The sequence below is a fragment of the Macrotis lagotis genome, chromosome 1 (genome assembly GCF_037893015.1).
Source record: "Macrotis lagotis isolate mMagLag1 chromosome 1, bilby.v1.9.chrom.fasta, whole genome shotgun sequence".
NCBI lineage: Eukaryota > Metazoa > Chordata > Mammalia > Peramelemorphia > Peramelidae > Macrotis > Macrotis lagotis.
The window spans coordinates 698,288,230-698,310,042 of record NC_133658.1 but is presented as its reverse complement, the minus strand read 5'-3'; the positions used below and the strand labels follow the sequence as shown (position 1 = coordinate 698,310,042).

Here is a 21,813-nt window from a genome sequence, read left to right as displayed (position 1 = left end):
ACTCAGATTGTGGATGGAAGGATATATTTGTGGGATATTGCTGTAAAAACAAATAAGAATTCTATACAAATTGACACCAGGAAATATCACTTATATACATGGAGATTAAATGGTACTGAGATACCCTTGAATGAAACTAAGCAATATCAAGGAAACAGGTTAAGTTCTTGTAATTCTATTCACTTATGTATCATTATCCTGGTTTCATGCCCTTTAAATATTGTCATACTCATCAGTGCATCAAAGTACCTTTAGACTTTATGAATTATACAGAATATTTAATATCTTGTCATAATACCACAAGAGACATGCAAGATAGAGGAGCAGTAAATGATCCTCGACTGCAATATACATACATATATATATACATATATGTGTATATATATATATATATATATATATATATATATATATATATATATATGGATCTGGAATAGAGGTTAAAGGGATAGAAACATTTGTTGCATTGGTTGGGGGACATACTGTGCAAGGAATGCCTGAATTGGTTAATATTGATATAAGGAATAATATAACTAGTAATATTGCTATTAGTGCCAGGGTATGCTTGGGTAAGGAATATGCATTTTTAGTAGAAGGAAAATCTAATATTACATTAACTAAATATTCTGATGGGGTGTTCAATTTAACCTGTATGAATTGTTTAGTAAGAACCTGCATAGGCCCTAAATTTGCTGTAGGTAGAAAAGTTTTCAAAGTAACATGACCACATTATGCATTTACTATTGTAAAAACAAAAAAAAATGTTATAGAACATATAGTGATCATATTTTTGAGACAATTAATGAGAAAATATTATCCTTACAACAGAGAAACAGAAGATATATTTTTTTTGTGTTATTTTGGGTATTACATTACTGGTAGAAGCCATTGTGGCTTCTACAGCCTTTGCTATGTCAATATCTAATACTTAGAATCAAATAGTTGAATCACAGGGATTACAAGAATTAATGCAGAATGTTTCAGTGGAAATTAAATGCCAGCTTCAGGTAGATGAGCAATTTTATAAAGCATTATATCAATTGCAGAAAGCCACTATGTTTTTGGGAGAAGAAGTACAACATTTGGAATTACAACAAAGGTTACAATGTGATTATAGATATAATCAATATTGTTTGACCAAAGCACAATATAATGAATCTCAAGTAGAATGGAATGTTATTAGAGCCCAGCTGTATGGATAGAGTATGGAAAATGTTACGTTAGAATTGTCAAAATTAGCCCAAATAGCAGATTATATTGACCAGGCAGCAGATTCTGATCAGTTCTTTCATGCTCAATCTGGTGGTCTGTTGCATGTATTTTTACCGTATATATTGTTTGGTATTGGACTTTTATTATTTTGCTTGTGTGTGCCCCTTGTGATGTAAGTCCTCATCTCATGTATAAGAAAGGTTCTGATTGATGTTTTTGTTGATCCTCCAAGACAACGCTTTTCTGGGAATCTATAGGGCCCTTTGCGCTTAAACAAGAAAGGGGAATTGTAAGGGGATAATAGACAGAGTAAGTGGCCATGAGGAGTTCATCCTGAGAGTCATTGAGACCTGGGACAACAGGAATGTCCATACCAGAGTGCTCTGAACTCAGGAAGGAGCTCTGGCCCTTCTCTCTCTTTGTTCTCCTGCCTTTCATCCTTATCTTGTTGAATATTCTCAGGAAGGACCTTTTGTCCTTATCCCTCTGCCTTTCATCCTCATATTGTTCAACTGTCCCAGGAAGGAGTTCTGGTACTTATCTCTCTTTATCTTGTTAAAGATTCCACATTTTTTCAGGATACAGACCTTTTGTGGCATACCCATTATACTTCCACAGGCCTGGAGATGAGAGATGCTGATACAAGGGGACTAGGCTTATATATACCCTTATTTCAACTATGTGAGTCAGAGATGTAGCATATACCTGCAATAAATTCCTTGCTTATCTCTCACTGGCTGACTGACTTTCATTATTGAACATGCAGGACATGTCCGGCGGAGCTCCCCGAAGAGTTGTGTGAAATAAACTGAGACCCGGCTGCCCAGAGTGGACCGCAACAACAGTTCACATTGGTTTCTGGCTCTTAGACCCTACTCCTTGATATAGAAGGTGTGCTAAAACTTTAAATATAGTTTTAAAATACATTTGAGTCTAAAACTGAATAAGACTTTGGGACATCCTGTATTTAAAGATATATTTGCAATTTAGCGTTTTTATGACTGTAAATGCTATCAATATTCTGAATATGAAAATAATAACACTGATCTTATTAAATACATAGGACTTCCAAGGTGAAGTCACAATGGTAGCATGAAGCTAGTATGCTCCCAGAGCTTTTCCCTACACAAAGCTAAATGAAACCTCTGCACAGTCATTAAAGCTAAAGATCCCACCAAAAAAAGACAAGATCCAAAGACGTTTTCAATGGTAGACATCATGGAGAATATTCAGTGAATATTTGTCTCTTTGGGGTAAAAGGGGAAGTAAAACCCAGTGAAGCAGGAGAGTAGGAAAGCCAGCTAGAGACTTTTAGGTACAAAGCAGTCCAGGTCCAGGTTCCCAAAACTTGAGAACAGCATAGGTCCTGGCAGCTATACAGCAAACCAGCAGCGAGGGTTCCAGCCTCAAAGAAAATTTGAAGTCTGGGAACACTGGGATAAAAGACAGGACTGGGTTGGCAACAAACCTCTGTAAAGGCAAGACCTGGATGGCTTAGGCAATATCTTGACCAATGAAAAGTCAAGTTCCAATATAAAAAAGCTTGGATCTATACTCCCTATACCCTAGGAGCAGAGCTCAGAGAATAAAGATAAGCAGAAAAGCTAAAAGAGATAACAATACCACCTCAGAAGAAGAAAAAAGTGAAAAATTACCTACTGGAGACATCTCAAAAGAGACTATGAATTGAACTAAAATCCAAAAGCTCACAGAAGAACTTGCAAAAGAAATTAAAAACCAAAGAAGAGAGGAAGAAAAAAAATGGAAAAAAAAAAGAAATGGAGATGAAAAAATGAGCAAAGAAATTAACTCCCTTAAAAGTAAAAATAAGCAAATGAAAAATGTAACTTTAAAAATAAAAATGACTAACTAGAAAAGGAAACACAAAATCTAGCTGAAGAAAATAAAACCATAAAAATTAAAATAGTACAACTAGAAATCAATTGAATCTATGAGACTACAAGATTTCATCCAACGAAATAAAAATGTTGAAAAAAATTGAAGAAACCATAAATAACTTTTAGGAAAAACAAACAATCTGAAAAATAGAACCAGGAGAGATAGTTAACAAATTTTTGAACTACTGGAAAGCATAGATCAAAATAAGAACCTGAAAAATATCTTTCAGTAAATTATCAGGGAAAACAGTCTAAATCTGCTAAAGCAAGAAGACAAAATAGCAACTGAAATAATAATACACAGAACTCCTCTAGAAAGAGACCCCAGCATAAAAACTCCAAGGGCTATCGTAGCCAAATTCCAAAATTCTCAAATAAATGAGAAAATACTGCAAGCAATAAAAAAGAAGCTATTTAAATACAAAGTAAATACAATACTATTTACACAGGACTTATCTACTTCAACACTAAAGTAATACAATATATTTGGGGGTGAAGGAACTTGGATGGCAACCAAGAATTTACTACCCTGAAAAATTCAGAATATTCTGTCAGGGGAAAGAGAGACGTTCAATGAAATAGAGGACTTCCAAAAGTTTCTGATAAAAAAGACCAGAACTGAACAGAGTATTCAATCTCCAAATGTAAGACTCAAGAGGTACATAAAAGGAAAGCAAAAATAGGGAAAAAAGAAAACCAAACCAAATGTTTATCAAGAATGATTCTTAATAATTTTATTTCTCTAAGGATATTTGAAGGGTTGAAATTAATTGAAGAGAGTAGATTTAGAGGATATGGGTATGATTGTTTCTTGTCTTTCCATTAAATAAGATGACATCACTATGTTTGAGACAAAAAAGCCAAGATGAAAAGTTGAGGTGTTTCCTCTAAACTTTTCTATGTAAGTTTTCTTTGATCCAATCAGCACTTTCTCTGATAAGGATATCCTATGCTGGTTAGTCCAGAGAGTCAATGTCTCTCAAACCTTACAATCTAGTGTAAAGTTCTTAAAAGAGAGCTTCAGAGTGTCTCCCTACTCAGAACACTTAGAGACTCTAGTTAATTAAATGAGAAGTGACTTTAGATGCAGGGGGTGGGAGCCCACCAAGAAGGATGGAACTTAGTTCATATTTCGGTTAAATACCATGGTTGGGAAACCAAAGAAGGGGAATGTGGGAGAGAGCAAGTTTGGTATAAATGATTCATGAAATGATTTGGCTTTGCATGATGCTTTGACTCATGAGGTTTGTGTGTCCTTGGAGGGTAAATGAAAAGGAAATATGTGATAAAATGATTATAATTTGATATGATTCATGACTTTTGAGAAGTGTATTTCTAATGAGACAGAAGAGAGGAGGGTACTTAATGACTGTGAGGTAATTCTGGGTATCAAAAAATCAATCAATTTGTGATTGTACATTGACAGACTGAGTTTATCAAGCAATCCATTAATCAATCTTTGATTATTGGCACTTTGATTATAGTACTTGATTGATAGTACTTTTGTTAAACAATAACACCAGTCAAGGAGGCACAAAGAGTTATTATAGCAGAGGGAAACAAGGGAGGGTATGAACACTGAGTAAATTCTATACAAGAGATATGGCCCAGAGAGGAATAAGATACATTCCCCCTTGGGTTTAAAAAAAAATCTATCCTACTCTACAGGGAAGTGGGGCAGGGAGAGGAAAAGAAAAGGGAAGATGGAACTGGTAAAAGGGAAGGTGAAGATACAAGTGAAAATAAACTGAAAGTTAAAATTTTTAGAAAAGTTAAAGGGGAAAGGGAGTAAAACTTTGGTGAGAAGGAATAAGAGGAAAGAAAAGAGAAAACTAAAATGTGGAAAGGGAGTATGGAGGGAAATACAAAATTAGTATTCTTAATTATAAAAGTGAATGGGCTAAAAACCATAATCCGACAATATGTTGTTTACACATTTGAAGCAGAGAGATACATACTAGGTAAAAGTAAAAGGCTGGAGCAAAATATATTATGCTTCAGCTGAAGTAAAAACATCAGGGGTAGCAATCCTGAACTCAGATAAAGCAAAAGCGAAAATTAATCTCATTAAAAGGGATAAGGAAGGAAACTACATCTTCTTAAAAGGTACCATAGGAAATGAAGTTATATCATTATTAAATATGTATGTAATCAGTGGTATAGCATCAAATTCCTAGAGGAAAAGATGAGTGAAATATAAGGAGACATAGACAACAGAACTTCTATAATGGGGAACCTTAACCTCCCTCTCTCAGAACTTGATAAATCTAACCACAAAATAAAAAGGAAGTTAAAAAGGAGAATAAAATCTTAGAAAACTTAAATATGATATACCTCTGAAAAAATCTTACTGGGAATAGAAAAGAATATCCTTTTTTTCTCTGCAATATTTGGCACCTATACCAAAATTGACCATGTTCTAGTGTAAAGTCCCACCTCCTGGACTCCCTCAATCTTCCCCAGTTGAGTGTTAGAGGGGGGTGGGAGACACGAATTACAAAGGATTACAAAAATCCTATCAAGATCTCCAAGTGCTCCATATTCTCCATATTTTCCCTTTATTCAACAAAGCAACAGTGCCTAAATACCTTTTCCAGTCTCTAATCCACTCCCACTCCCATGGTACTTAACCAAACAATGTTCTGATGCTCAAAGGCAACAGGTGATGATAATAATAATTTACAATGGTTCCCAACATAATAGGGTAGAAAAACCTTAATAATCAAATGCAGAAAGGTAGAAATAATAAATGCATACTTCTCAGATCATGATACAATAAAATTATAGTTAATAAAGGGTCATGGAAAGATTAGTAAGAATTAATTGGAAACTAACTTAATTTTAAAGAAAGAGTGGATTAAACAACAATCATAGAAATAATCAATAATTACATCCAAGAAAATGATAACAATGAGACATCATATCAAAATTTATGGGATGCAGCCAAGGCAGTTTTTAGGGAAAATTTTATGTCTCTAAATGTTTATATAAATAAAATAGAGAAAAAGGAGATCAATAAATTGTATATGCAATTAAAAAAATAAAAAAAGAACAAATTAAATTAAATGAAATTACTAAATAATTATATACTATTAAATACTAAATTAAATACTATTAAATACTAAATACCCAGTTAAATTCTAAAATAAAGATTCCAAAAATCAAAAGACAGATTAATAAAACTGAAATCAAGAAAATCATTGACCTAATAAAACTTAGTTGGTTTTATGAAAAAAAAAGCAGAAAAATAGATAAACCTTTAGTCAATCTGATTAAAAGAAAGAGCATAATCAAATTATCAGAATCAAAAATGAGAAGGGTGAAATAACCACCATTGAGGAGGATATTAAAAAGATAATTCAGAGCTATTTTATCAAGCTATATATATATATATATATATATGTGTCAATAAATTTGATTACTTGAGTGATATATATTAATATTTATAAAAGCATAAACTTCCCAGATTAACAAAAGAGGAAATAAAATGCTTAAATAACTTCATTTCAGAAAAAGAAATTGAAGAAACCATGGTTAAACTCCCTAAGAAAAAGCTTCCAGGTTCTGATGGATTTACAATTGAATTCTATCAAACATTTAAGGAACAATTAATTCCTACTCTACATAAACTAATTAAAAAATAGGAGGAGTTCTGCCAAATTCCTTTTATGGCACCAATATGGTGCAATAGACAAAGAAAAGTATAGAGCAATCTCCCTAATGAATATTGATGCAAAAATCTTAAATGAAATTTTAGTAAAGGGATTACAGCAAATTTTTACTAGCATAATACACTATGATCAGATAGGATTTATATCAGGTTGGCAGGGGTGGTTCAATATTATGAAAACACTCAATATAATTGAACATATCAATAATAAATCCAACAGAAGTCATATGATTATCTTGATGTCAAAAGAGCCTTTGATAAAAAAAAATCCATTCCTATTATAAACACTAGAAAGTATAGGAATAAATAGAATTTTCATTAAAAAATAAGCAACATCTATTTAAAACCAACAAGAAATATTATATGAAATGGGGATAAACTAGGAGCTTTTCCAATAAGATCAGGGATGAAACAAGGATGCCCATTATCACCACCATTACTTTTCAATATAGTATTAGAAATAGTAACTTTAGCAATTAGAGAAGAAAAAGAAATTGAATGTATCAGAATTGGCAAAGAGGAAAAAAAACTTTAAATCTTTGCAGATGATATGATGATATATTTAGAGAAACCAAGAAAATCATCTAAAAAAGTACTTGAAACAATTAACAAATTAAACAAAGTAGCAGTGAATAAATAAACTCACATAAATCACCAGCATTTCTATATATAAACAGCAAAGCCCAAGAACAAGGGATAGAAAGAGAAATTCCATTTAAAGTAATTGCAAGGCAAACCCAGAAACTGCACAAACACAATTACAACGCACTTCTTACTCAAATAAAGTCAGATCTAAACAACTGGAAAAATGTCACTTGTTTGTGGTTAGGCCAAGCCAATAAATATGATAAACTACTTATTCAGTGTCATACCAATCAACTACTAAATAACTATTTTACTGAGATAGGAAAAATAGTAACAAAATTCGTCTGGAGCAAGAAAAGATCAAGAATATCAAGGAGACTGATAAAAAAAAAATTGTAAAGGAAGGTAGCCCAGCTCTACCAGATCTGAAACTTTACTATAAAGCAGCAGTAATCAAAGCTGTTTGGTACTGGTTAAGAAATAGAGCAATGGATCAGTGGATTAGGATAGGTTCAAAAGAAACAGTAATAACTGACTGCATTAATCTACTGATTGGCAAACCTAAAGACATTACTTCCTGGGATAAGAACTCATTATTCAACAAAAATTGTTAGGAAAACTGGATAGTATAGCAAAAATTAGGGATAGACCCCACACTTCACACCCTACCAAAATAAGGTCAAAATGGGCAAAGATATTAGGTATAAAGTGTGATATCATAGACTAATTAACAAAGCAAGAAATACTCTTTCTATCTGAAAGCAGCGAAATTTATTACAAAGAAATAGAGTACATTATAAATTGCAAAATGGATGATTTTGACAATATTAAATTAAAAAGGGTTTGCACTAATAAAATCAATGTTTTCAAAATTAGAAGGAAAACAGAAAACTGGGGGAAAAGATCTTCAGTTAGGGGCTCTGATAAAGGTCCAATATCTAAAACATACAGAGAATTCCATCAAATTTATAAGGTTACAAGTCATTCCCCAATTGATAAATGGTCAAAGTATATGAACAGACAGTTTTCAAATGAAGAAATCAAAACTATATATAATCCTATGAAAAAAAATGATCTAAATCATTACTTCTTAGAGAAATGCAAATTTAAACAACTATTTGATAAATCTAGCCACAACTTTAGGATGTTTGTACAGTATTTCAGTTTGTAGAGAATTTAAGTTTGTGCATAGTTTATCACTGTGGCTGCTGAGACCCCTCTCAAATTCAAACTACACCAATGGGCAAAACTACAAGGGAAGTTAGAACCCTCTAATCAAAGAAGCTATTACTTTTGCCTGGGGCCAATGCTCATAGAAGAAGCTTGAGAAGGAGCAAGTCTTAGTACAAGTTTCAGACCTAGGGGCTAGGATTCAAGGGATAATTACTGGAAATCCATTCAATTAATGCAAATGCTCTTTAGAATGAAATGCCAATGTCACAATTCCTTCAGCTGGCAATAACAATCAGAAAATACTATGAATTAGTAAAGCTGTATACATAAATGTTTCAGATTTGTCAATGAGACGAAGCCGAGGAAATTATAAGTAACAGTAATAATAAGGCATGTAAGAGTGTGTGTATGAGTGAAGATAAGTTCATAAACATGCAAATAGCAAAGACAGAGGGATCCATTCCCACAATGAAGTTGGCTGAACACAGTCAGCACAACATCTAACCTAGCCTTTCCTAGGCAGGTAAGGTGTATCAACAACAGAGGAGAAAAAATATATTTGTCTCCTCCTCTCCACAAAAAATAATTTAAATAAAGGATGCAATTCTTCAGATATCTGTTAATGTATTTCTTTCACTAGTTTTCTTCCAACTATCAGCAACAACAGAAACACCTGAATCTCCATAAGATTAAAATATCACTAATATAATGAAAGAGTGATTCTACTTCAAAACTGACTGGACAAAAGTCCATTCCCATCAGTGATCAGGTTCATCAGCAATGAATTTAGGAATAAACCTTTGAATTATTGAGATACAAAGTGCTGATGCAAGTGTTACAAAAATAATGAGGCATATTCAGTAAGATTGGTCTTACTGTTAAAACAATATCTTTAGATAGAGCAAATAATCTTTGATGTTTTTTTCTTTTTTTCCTCAAGGTTTTCCCCCTTAGTTCTAACTAATTTCTCTTTCACAACATGACTCATATGGAAATATGTTCAACATAATTGTACATATATAAGGTTGTTTAATGCCATGGGGAGGGGAAGAGAGAAGGGAGAGTAGAAGAAAAATGTGGAACGAAAGAAGCTTGCAAAATTATCATTGCATGTAATTGGAAAAAAGCAAGATAAAAAAAACCAAATTAAAAAATAGATACTAAATATCCATTTTTAGTTCATTATTTCTATTTTTTCATTGAATTTGTAATGATCAACATATATTGCTACAATAATATCTGTAATCAATTTATAAGAAAATTTATCTATATTTAGAGAAAAGCTCAAAATTTTTTTTTCCTGATAAAAATTGTTTTTTAATCATTTTTTAGTCATGTTTGACTCTTTGTGACCCCATTTGGGATTTTTCTAGTAAAGATACTAGCATGGTTAGACACTTCTTTCTCTAGATCATTTTACAGGTGAAGAAAATGAGGTAAATGAGCTTAAGTGAGTTCACCAGAATCACACAGCTAGTATATATCCAATTTGCATTAAAAAAAAAGTCTGGTCTTCTTGACTCTAGGCCCAGCTCTCTATCCACTATGCAACCTCACTGCCAAAGTGTTTTTGTTAGAAAAATTAATAATTTTTGGAGATCACTTGTCTAGGATATATAGATGAGATGAGACCTTATTTATGAACCTAGAATAGATTAGACATATTGTAGAAGCACTTGGAAAAATTGAAGAAATTTGTCTGTTTGGTCTTTGTAGTCACAATTAAAAAAAATCTTCAATGAATCCCACCAAGACTTTATATGTGGATTATTTTTCATGTTTCTGTTGCCTTTCCAATTTAACAAACTGCACGTGGACAAAAAAAAATATCATCCTTTCAGAATCAAGAAATAAGCCTCTAATCCTGATGTACTCATATATTAATCATCTAAAACTTTTCCAATTGACAGTAGGAGAGTGAAATCCATTAAAATTTGATTCTAATGCCTCCTTGGCATAGAGATGATCTAGGCCCATGGCACAATCAGAGAGTTATTGTTGTGACATATCTTACTAAGCTAGAAAGACAATAAATATGAATGTGATGTCTATTTTTCTGAAAACCTGCCTAACTAAATTAATAGAAATTGATCAGTAGGAGACTGACTTTTAAGTTGATTACACTTTCATTGAGTATACCTATGGAAGTATGAATGGATTTTGATCTATGAAACCAAAAGGAGCTCACATACTAATGAATCATTGTTTTGAAGAGGAAGGAAGGAAGGAATGAAAGAAGGAAGGAAGGGTGGAAGGAAGGAAGGAAGGATGGAAGGGTGAAAGGAAGGAAGAGAAGAAGGGAGGGAAAAGAAAGATAAAAAGTAAAGAAGGAAAGTAGAAGAGGGGAGAGGGATAGAGAGAGGAGGAGGAGGTGGAGGAGGAGGGGAGTAGGAAGGGGAGGAGGGGGAGGAGCAATAACAGTAATACCACTACTAGATCTGTATCCCAAAGAAATGATAAGAAAGGACAAAATCCTTCATATAAAAAAAAATATTTATGTCAACTCTTTTTGTAGTGGAAAAAATTTGGAAATTGAGGTAATGCCCATCAATTGAGGAATGGTTAAATAAATTATGATACATGAATGTGTTGGAGAACTGTTGTTTTGAAAGAAATCATGAGTGGCTGGACTTCAGAAAAGCCTGGAAAGACTTTCATGAACTGATGTTGAGTCAAGTGAGCAGAACCAGAGATCATTTTAAGTATTAGCAGTGACACTGTATGTTGATCAACTTCCCAGCAGAACATAATCAAAGACAATTCAAAAGAACTTATGATGGAAACTACCATCCACATCCAGAGCAGGAACTTCAGAGTCTGAATCTAGACCAAAGCATACTATTTTCAGTTATTAAAATTTGTTTTATGTTTCATGTTTTTTTCCTCTCATGACTTTTTCCCTTTTTGTTTTGATTCTTCTTTCATAGCATGGCTAATATGGAAATATTATAGCATGGTTATACATGTATTACCTATATTAGATTACTCTATCTATAGGAGGGGGAGGGAAGATAGGGACAGAGAAAAATGTTGAATTTAAAAACCTTACCCAAAAAATGAATTTTGAAAACTATTCTTACACACAGATGGAAAATAAATTTATTTGAAAAATTTCACAAGAAAATAAAGAGTTTGGTTTAAATCTGGTCTTAGACATTACATGATCTTGATCAAGTCATTGAACTTCTATTTGCCTCAATATTCTCAGTTATAAAATTGCAATAAATAAAACTTCCCTCCATGGGTTGATGTGAGGATCAAATTAAATAATATTTGCAAAATGCTTAGCACAGTGACCAACACAAAGTAGGCCTGGCATAAATGTTAGTTATTATTATTATTGAAAGTTAGGTAAGAGATCAAAGCAAAGCTTCTTTTTAGAAAGCAGGTGGAGAGATCATCCTATTGTGTATCAAATGTGTGCAGATATTATCAGCATTTATTAAATGCTCACTACAAGTCAGGCAATGTGCTAAGCTATGAGAATACAAAGAATTGCAAAAATACATTTTCTTCCCTGAAAGAGCTCACCAACTAATAGAGGAGACAACTAAGTCTACAAAATACATCTAGAGAGGATGCTTCGAAGGTAATTTCAGATGTCAAAGGATAACAAAGCAGGCATATGCTAAGCTATTGGGCATACTCTTATTGGTATGGCAGGTGAAAAATGAAATGACTGAACTGAGCAAGTTCAAGCTTCAGCCATATTAATTTATTAACCAATGAATGCCAGTTGTTCAACAAATGGGGAACCAGCAGCCTTTCCTCAGTTTTGACACTGGACATTGGACAGGGGGTGACAAATTTTAATGCATTAAAAACAAATAATCAAATAAAACTAATTAGTTAAAGGAAATAATTGACCAGTATAAAAAATAGGCAATCTGATTTTTAATTGGAGTAAAGATTAGGGACTTTCCAAGTTGGAAAGAGGAGAGCAAACAGGTGCAATTCCCCGGAATCAGCACAAGAGGTATTCCGCTCCCCCCAAGTGTCTATAAACAAAGGGACATGGAAACAAGTGATTGATCAGTACTTGGGCCAGTCTTCAGATAAGACATATGGGCTGCTTGAGATATATGATTGTGAGAAAACTCTTGCATCAATTTCCAGATATAACTGGGATCTGGTCAACATAATCTAGGCCCTTAATTAAGGATGTCTGAGTAATAGAGGCGGTCCAGTTTTCCAGTCATGCAGTGAAAGTTCAAACTATACTATGACTTTTTCCTCACAATTACCATAATTGAATAAAGTTTTTGCACAATCTAGAAACTGAACTAGATGCATAATTCAATTGAAAGAAAAGCTAGCTGCGGAACTGAGTCAGAAGATGGAGTCCATGAAGTCCACTCCATTCCCAGTATCACTTACTGCTCCAGTCGCCTCAATGCTCTCAGTGGGCGGCGGCGCTGAGTAATTGGGAGGTACAGAGTATCTATGGCCCTCATGGTCCTAGCTCTCATCTGGCTTAAAGTCTAGAAGGAGAACTGGTAGTAACAGAGTTTCTTATAATTCAGCCATTAAGTTTTTCCTCTTTTCCGCCGGCCAGGAACATGCCTTCCCGACGGAGGAAGATGTGGAAACTCCGCGGGCGCTTGAGCCACGGCCACGGTCTCAGTGGCAAGCCCCAGAAGTACCCGGGAGATCGCGCCAATGCGGGAGGGCGGCATCGTCCCCGCATCAGCTTCGGCAAATATCCAGGTTACCTCGGGAAAGTTGGCATGAGGCACTAGCACTTGAAGAGGAACCAAAGCTACTGCCCAACTGTCCACCTTGATAAGCTGTGGACACTGGTCAGTGAGCAGACCAGGATTAACGCAGCTGAAAACAAAGAGGGGCTTGCCCCATTACTGATGTGCAGTCGGGGTACTACAAAGTCCTAGGAAAAGGGAAGCTCCCCAAGCAGCCAGTCATCCTGAAGGCAAAGTTCTTCAGCAGAAGGGCAGAGATAAAAATGAAGGGGGTGATTGGAGCCTGTGTCCTAGTGGCATAAAAATCCAATGTTGTCAAATAAAACAAATTTCCTTATTAAAAATAATAATAGTACCAACAACAACAACAACAATAATAATAATAATTTAGACATTAAAATGCAGGGACAGCTAAGTGGCACAGTGAATAGAGAACCCGCCCTGGAGTCAGGAGGACCTGAGTTCAAATTTGACCCCAGACACTTAAAACTGGCTGTGTGACCTTGGGCAAGTCACTTAACTCCATTGCCTTGCAAAAAAAACCCCAAACAAACCCAAAATGCAGGAGACATTCAGTACTAATTGAAGACAACTCAGATTGCTTACAAGTGGAATGCTGGCAGGCTCTAGAGTAACCCATATTCATACATGTAAACCCTAGTTACAAAACAAATGGTCTCACTAGAATGACATTCAAAGCAGGTCAAGCAGACAGATTCCAAAAACAGACAGATAGACTGGGAAATGAGAAAAGAGCGATAAGAATGTTCCTTATACTTCTTACAAAACAACTGGCACCCAGTCAAAGACAAAAGCTCTTTGAGACCCCTTAAACTTGCAACTTCCATCTCTTTCTGTCCCTTTCAGCATTTCCTCAATTGCTCCTTTGAACTGTCTACCATTCACTGAATCTCTGGGGATTCTTTCAGGTAGATCTGAACTGGTACTACCTAAGAGGTGAGAGTTTGTAGCAAATACCAGGGCTGCTTCTTATTATCCCCCTTCCTTTCAGATTCATAATTATTCTCTTCTGGCAAAGACTATAGTCTGGTATCCTTTCTTCCAACCCCTAATTTTTCTCCCAGAATACCTCCCACATCCTGTGTGAGTTAAAAGAGGGGGGGGGCCTGCAGATTTCACAAGATGTTCTGAGAATGCTTTTTTTCCCCCCTCAGAAATGTAGTTGAATTTTTCCCAAAGGCCCCATTCAGTATCTATGGTCAACTTCATGAAGTTTATGTAATGGATAAAATGACTGAAATAAAAACAATAACAAAGCCAATCCATGAGGGAAAGGGGGGGGGGTTGGAAGAGAAAAATAAAAGATAGAGTAGCCATTATCCAAATATTTCCAAAGAATAGATACTGCCAGAAGGTCCTTCACTTTCTGTAAAGAGCCCCAAATTTAGAGTTGATAAAAACCTACCTCAGGCACTTATAATCCAAATAATCTTGAGCAATTTATCTATAAAACAGATGCTGCACTGAAATCTAAAATTCCCTCTAGTTATAAAGCTGTGATTCTATGAGTCATTTGCTTCTTTAAAATAAATTATTGATATCATTCATTTTTATATCAACTATATTTCCCAATATATACTTCCTCCAATCCCAAAAATATGACTTTTGTTTTCAAATTGGCAATTTTAACATCACATCAGTCAAATATGAATATACATACTTATACATATATTAGATATGTATGAATTATTAGACATATTAGATATGTATGAATAGAAAGCTATGATAGGTACTTTAAAAGTACAGCTATTATATGAAAGTCAGTTGATATTCTCATCTAGCTTAAAGTCCAGAAGATGTGATAGTAACAAAGGCAACTATAAATCAGACATCAAAATGCAAGATACAGTTAGTATTGTAGACTAGATAATCTTTAAATTCTCTCCAAATTCTAGATAGATAGATATATATTGAATTTTATATTATATATTATATGTCAGTATGTATGTACATATATGTTTACATACAAACATATACTAATATTACTAAACTCTTAAGTATATTCTGTGAATAGCCATTTTTGAAAATATATCTCCCTAAACAATTCTATGTTTTCCCTCTGAAATTATCAAGTTAAACAAATAATGCTATGATCATATCATGGATTTTGAGGTTGAAAGACAACTTTACTTCAATCATTTCAATGAGACCTGTGGAGATTAAATGCTTTACTAAAGGTTACATAGGCATTATTTGAAGTGGGATTTGAACCTAGGTCATCTTACTTCAAGCCAGTGCTAGTTCTAGTGCACCCCACTTCCTTTCAAAATTTCAGTAGGATTCTCACAGCTTCAAGATAATCATTTCACTCCTTCCTAATCAGTTTTCTGTGGAACTCTACACAGTAACAGTTTTAATCCTCCTAAGTCTCCGACCCCAGCTTTTCCCAACAATCTAAATCAGAAGATCTTGCCTTTTACTTTTTGGAGAAAATAATATTCACTCCGAATTCCAGAACTCATCATCTTAAAACGTCTAAATGTCTTCCCTCTTTCTGTTCTCTTTTACTCCAATCTTTAATGGCCTCTCTTGCAAAAGTTAAATTCTGTAATTGTATCCTGGTTCCTCCTTTCTCGCATATCATCTAACAAATCTTCCTAAATATCCCTTTTCTTTTGCTAACCATAAATATCTCCCATTAACTCATTCCCTTCAGACTATCAGCATATTCAATTCTTCTCCATTTTTAAAACAAACAAAAATCAAACACCATCTCTTGATGCTAACATCACTTCAAGCTAGTATCCTGTATCATTCCTCAGAATTTTAAGTCAAACAATTAAAAAAATCTGACTCTCCTGGCCTCTACTTCTCTTTACTCAAAATCTTCTTTTCCCTTGCTCTTCAAACCTTTGCACTCTGGCTTTGGATTTCAGCACTCAACTAAATATGCTGTCTTCTAAATTAAGAGATTTAAAATTTTCCAATCCATTGGTCTTTTCTCAATCTTCAACTTTCTTGACCTTCCTCTTCTCTATATTCTTTTTCTCTAAGTTTTTAATCATACTACTTTTCTTTGGTTTTCCTGCTACCTCACTTACCAATCCTTTCCAGTCTTCATTACTGGTTCATCATTTATATCATGCCCTTATCTGTGGGCATATTATGAAGTTCTCTAATGATTCTCATTTTTATATTTAGACTGCCTCTTATCTGTCTCATTGACTCCATGAAATTAATTATCAGGTACGAAAGACCTGAGAAATATATTTTCATTCCTAATTCCTCTCCTGAGCTCCACTACATTATTATTGTTTGGAATTCTCAACCTATCTAATAATTATCTCAAATTCACTATACATAAGACATACTTTATATTTCCTTCCAAACTATTCTTATTCTAAATTTCCTGTCTTCTTTGAGAGTACTATTATCCTTCTAGTTGACCAGATTTTCAACATTAGCATCATCCTTGACTCCTTATTCTCCCTCATCCCACATATTCAACAAGTTACCAATTCTGCATGTTTCCTTCTAATTCACTAGATATCAATGGTTTCACAGTCTGCTTCCCCATCTCCATTCCTTGCCCTCTGCAATTCATTCTCTGCTCAGCTATTAACATAATATTCCTTAGACTCAGATTTTCATTATTTTACCCCACTCCTGTGGCTACCTGTTTCCTTTGGAATCAAATATTAACATCATTTTTGGAGTTTAAAACCCTTCATATTCTGTCTCCAAACTACTTTTCCAGGCTTAATTTATATTACTATTCTTCTTCAGATGAGACAAATTGTCTTATTGTACCTCCAAAAGATTTTTCATCTTCTGTCTCCATGTATTTGTATAAACTGTCAACTTAATTGCAATACATTCCTTCCTCCCCCACAAGGGCAGCTAAGCGGTGCAGTGAATAGAGCACTGGCCTTGGTGTCAGGAGGACAGGAGTTTGAATCGAAATTCAGAAATTTGTCTCTCTCTCTCTAACTGTGTGATATGGTGCAAGTTCCTTAACCCTCATTACCAGGGCTATCTCCAGTCATCCTGATTCATAACTGGTCATTGTACCCAAATGGCTCTGGAGGAGAAAGTAAGACTGGTGACAGCACAACCTTCCTTACTGAACTCTAATTCATGTTCTTGTATCCCTGATGTTGTTCTCTTCTTTGAAAATGAAGGACAAACATTATTAATATTATTATTATTCCCCATACCTCCACCTCTTAAAATCCATAATTTTAGGGGCAGCTAGATGATGAAGTAGATAGAGCACTGACACTGGAGTTATGAGGACCTGAGTTCAAATGTGACCTCAGACACTTAACAAACAGCTGTGTGACCTTTGGCAAGTCACTTAACCCACTGCCTTGCAAAAACTAAAAAAAAAAATCTATAATTTCTTTCAAAGCCCTGGTCAAATATTGCTTTCTAGGTGAAACCATTTTTGATCCCTCCCATTTACTATATCCTTTCTTCCAAAATCATCAGCATTTGTATTTTCTTCCATATATACATATTTGTCCCTTTTGAATAAACTCTTTGAGGGTAGGTCCTCCTTATTTTTGATATGTTTCAGCATGGTGCATTATAAACAACAGATACTTAATAAAGGTTTTTTGACTGAGAAAGTATATGTTTTAAATGACTTTTTTGGAAATTCTTTGTATTTATATGCTTGGTGGCTTGAATAGCACCATTTCCCCCCACAGATATTGCCACTAGTGCTTCTTATATATGAGGAGAGAAGAATTTATTTAAAAGGGCTAATCAAACCAGTGCCCAACAATTTTTCCATGTCATGTCATGGAAAATGGAAAAAAAATTCAAATTGAAATTGTACATGCCTAGTTCATCATAATATAACAAAGCAAAATAGAAAGAGAATTGGACTTGGAGTTATAAAGGTTTTGGATCAAATCCTAATCTCTTTGTTGCATGTATTGTCCTAGAATGGGTCACGAAACCATATTATGTACAAGGCTCCTTATGTACAAAATGGTAGCATTGAAGTAAATGAACTCTAAGACCCTTTCTATATTAGATCTTTGGTTTCTAACATTAGCAAATGTTTCCATCTGAAAGAGAATGATAGATAATTTAATAGATGTAATATCTTTGGTTTGAAAGACTCTTAGAAGTCATCTATTTCAACTATTCACCTTAGGCAGGAATTCAATCTGGAGAAATCATCTGGAGTAATTCAATCTGTAGAAGCCATCTGGAGAAATTCAATCTGGAGATTACCATGTAATATTTATTTGAATACTGCAATGATAGGGCACTCACATCTCACAAGACAATACATTCCTGTTTGAGGATGTTTTTTTCTTTTAAGTAGTTTTTTTGTTCAGTCATTTTTTTTCTGGGCAAAGGTGGCCTGTGCTTGTGATTTCACATAAAACTTGGGACAGTAAGTGGGTAAATAACTTATTCAGAGTCACAGAGCCAGGAGGAGTCAATCAGAACTTAAATCCAATTTTTAAATCAGGCCAATTTTTAAACCAACCAACTCATTTGGCATCTAGGTGACTGGATAGATAGTGGGGCAGGCATGAAGTCAGGAAGACTCATCTTCCTGAGTGCAAATCTGGTCTTAGACATTGGCTGATTGACCTTGTGCAAGTCATTTTTTAATTTTTGTCCCAGTTTCCTGATGTAAAATGAGTTGGAGAAGGAAATGGCAAACCATTCCAGTACCTTTACCAGGAAAATCTTAAATGGGGTTATGAACAATACAACATGGCTTAAAAACAAATAAAAATACCAAGTTACCCCTCTTATGTTAATATTTTCCTCCAGATCTTCTCCACTAACCTAGTTCTATCTTCTGGAAATACAAAAAATTAAGCTAATATTTCTATTATAGTTCCTCAAATATTTCAAGTTTACTCACTGGTTACCTCCAAATATTCATTTCTCTCTACTCAGCATTGATTTCAACAAATTATCTCATGGACTTATTTTAAGTTCTCCCACCTTGACTACCCTTTTCTTGTTGTTTTTCAGGTGTGCCTGATTCTTCCTGACTTTATTTGAGGTTTTCTTGTCAAAGACACTGGAATGTTTTAACATTTCCTTTTCCAGTTTATTTTACAGATGAGGAATTGAGAAAAATGAGATTAATTAGTGACCAGCCCAGGGTCATGTAGGATCATGCAGTGATTAAGGTCAGATTTGAACACATAAAGATGAGTCTTACTGACTCCAGCACCTGACACATTGTCCACTGGCTACCTACCTTTTCTAGGCACATGTACTCCAACTTTACAGGGGAATTGAAAATATTTTTTATCAATGAACTTCCTAAGGGATATTTCTACTTTTACTCTTCTATCAGAAGTCTTCCTGGAAAATCCTGCTCTAAGACAGGATTAAGACACACACACACACATACACATACACACACACACACACACACACACACACACACACAAACACACACATCTTCTTAATTTTAATTCAACCAAGACCTCTGTTGGTATAATAAGGAGTACTTTTTTTTATCTAGGAAGATCATGAAAGACGAGGGGCAGAGTAAATCAAATCAATGAGAGTAGATATTTCTTTCTTTGTATTTGTCTTCTTTTCAACTAGCATACTGTTTCATAACTAGGCACATAAATGTTTGTTTATTTATAAACAGGTTAAAGGAGGAAGTGTGGTGTAGTGGAAAGTCTTCTGTCTCTGTAGTCAGAAGATTCTACTTTTGATGCTTACTACTTATATTACCTTGGGCATGTCACTCCCTGAGTCTCAGTTTCCCAAATCTGTAAAATGAAGGAATAGAAGTTGATAGTCTCATTCAGTTCTAAGTTTATGATCCTAAAAAAAATGAAGTTTAAAAAGTCATGGAGATTGTCTCCAGATAACTTTTTCGAAGCCAAATTTAGAAACGGTTTTCTTAATTTTTTTACCTACTTTCAATTCCTGGCCAATAGCTTAGAACTCTTCCTGGGTCAGTATTTTCTCATATTTTCTATCTCTACTTCATATTTATGCCTTATCTAGGACTTTCCTATTTAGAACCTAAAGACTATTTTACTTTGAAGCTGTGAATGAGCCTCCCACTTATGTTGTTTTTAAACTGTTTTTAGTTTCAATGCTCTGGTCCCCCTTCCTCACTTTTTTCTTTTGGAAACTCCCATCCAAGGATTCAGAAAATTCTCGTTTAAAAGATTGTCCAAAAATGTTTAAAATTCAGTCCAAATGAAGGCATTATGGATGATATTTGTGATATTTTAAAAGTTCTTTCCAGAGGTGTCACTTTGACAGATTGACCACAAGTCAACGATACTGGTATTAGAATATGATGATAACAAGGATCCTAGTGTTTTCTCCAAGCACTGTTATATCTAGTTACCTTTTCACTATTCTCTATGTCTGGATCCTTCTCTTGCCTATAGTCTCATTGCTATGATTTGTGTTCCCATCTCATAAGGAAGTTGACTTTCCCTTGAAGCCTATTTTTATAAAAATCACTGTTTTAAATAGACAGCATTAGTAGAGTCAAAGTCCACCACAATCAGAGAAGCTTATTTCAATTATATGGTTTTAAATCGTTGCCTTAAAATGTAGGGATGCCAGGACTGAAGACTATACCAGATGAATTCAGACTGATAGAGATAATACTCTACTTTTATCTATGTAGCCAATATTGATTTAAGGGGTATTTCTCTGTCCTATCAAATTGTCTACTAAATCTACTACAAACTGGTTAAATCTGCTATGTCCTCCCTACAAAATTTGCTAATATTATGCTTCTTAAAATTCATTTTTTAAATTTCTACCCGCATTCAATCCTGAAAATTCTTCCCCTACAGAACTGAAAGGTAAGAGATACAGCACTTACTTGCTGCCCCGCCCTGGTTAGCAGTCTGCCACTTCCACCTGAATGAGCTTGGGAAGACCCAGGATCAGATTCGTCCTCCTTCTGTATCTCTATCCTCACTCCTCCCTCTCTGTCTGCCAGCTGGGCTCTGCTGAGTAGGAAACAACTGGAGCAGACTGCTCCGCAACTTCAGTTTGTTCTTTCTCACAGAGCCCCACCCTCCTGTGGGTTGGGACTTTTCTATTTCCTCATCTCCCACCCCTCAAATGCTCACCCTGGATCTCAAGGCTTCCTTTCCCCATTCCTGCCTGCAGGACGGTGGTTGTACAGAGAACAGCAATAATGCTTCTTAGTGTTGTTTTAGTCCTTCATTCTGGATGAAGACCATGACATCAGGGAAGTGATGTCATGATAAGTGCGTGAATTGGATTTGAGTGAGGGGGTGCTGTGCTAGGTCACCAGCCTCACTTTCTCCTCCAGAGCCATATGAATCTAGTGGCCAGATAAGAATCAGGACAACTGGAGATGGTCCTGGATACAAGGCTGTCAGGGTTAAGTGACTTGTCCAAGGTCTCACAGCTAGTCAATGTCAAGTTTCTGAGGCTGGATTGGAAATGAGGTCCTCCTGACTTCAGAGTTGGTGCTCTACCCGCTGCACCACTAGCTGCTCCCAACCTGCCCTGCTTCTTAAAATGCCAAGGATTAAAGAATCACTGGGTTGGATTATTGTCCCTAGGACTCATGACCTGCTAAAGGGTGATAGTTGGGACACACCACTTAGAGCCA

At 34.9% G+C, this 21,813-nt stretch overlaps 1 protein-coding gene and 1 pseudogene across 1 annotated transcript in view; one reads left to right on the top strand and one right to left on the bottom strand.

The window, feature by feature from the left end:
* The window catches only part of LOC141507803 (sodium channel protein type 9 subunit alpha-like), a 142,359-nt gene extending 121,131 nt beyond the window's left edge, over window positions 1-21,228 (bottom strand). Inside the window, exons 1-2 of the mRNA XM_074215794.1 lie at window positions 21,049-21,228; window positions 19,929-19,966 (exon numbers count right to left, since the gene is read on the bottom strand). The gene's annotated coding sequence lies outside the window, so the exon portion shown is untranslated. The remainder of the gene's footprint in view (window positions 1-19,928; window positions 19,967-21,048) is intronic.
* Window positions 13,098-13,555, top strand: LOC141507804 (large ribosomal subunit protein uL15 pseudogene; annotated as a pseudogene).
* Window positions 21,229-21,813: the final 585 nt, after the last annotated feature.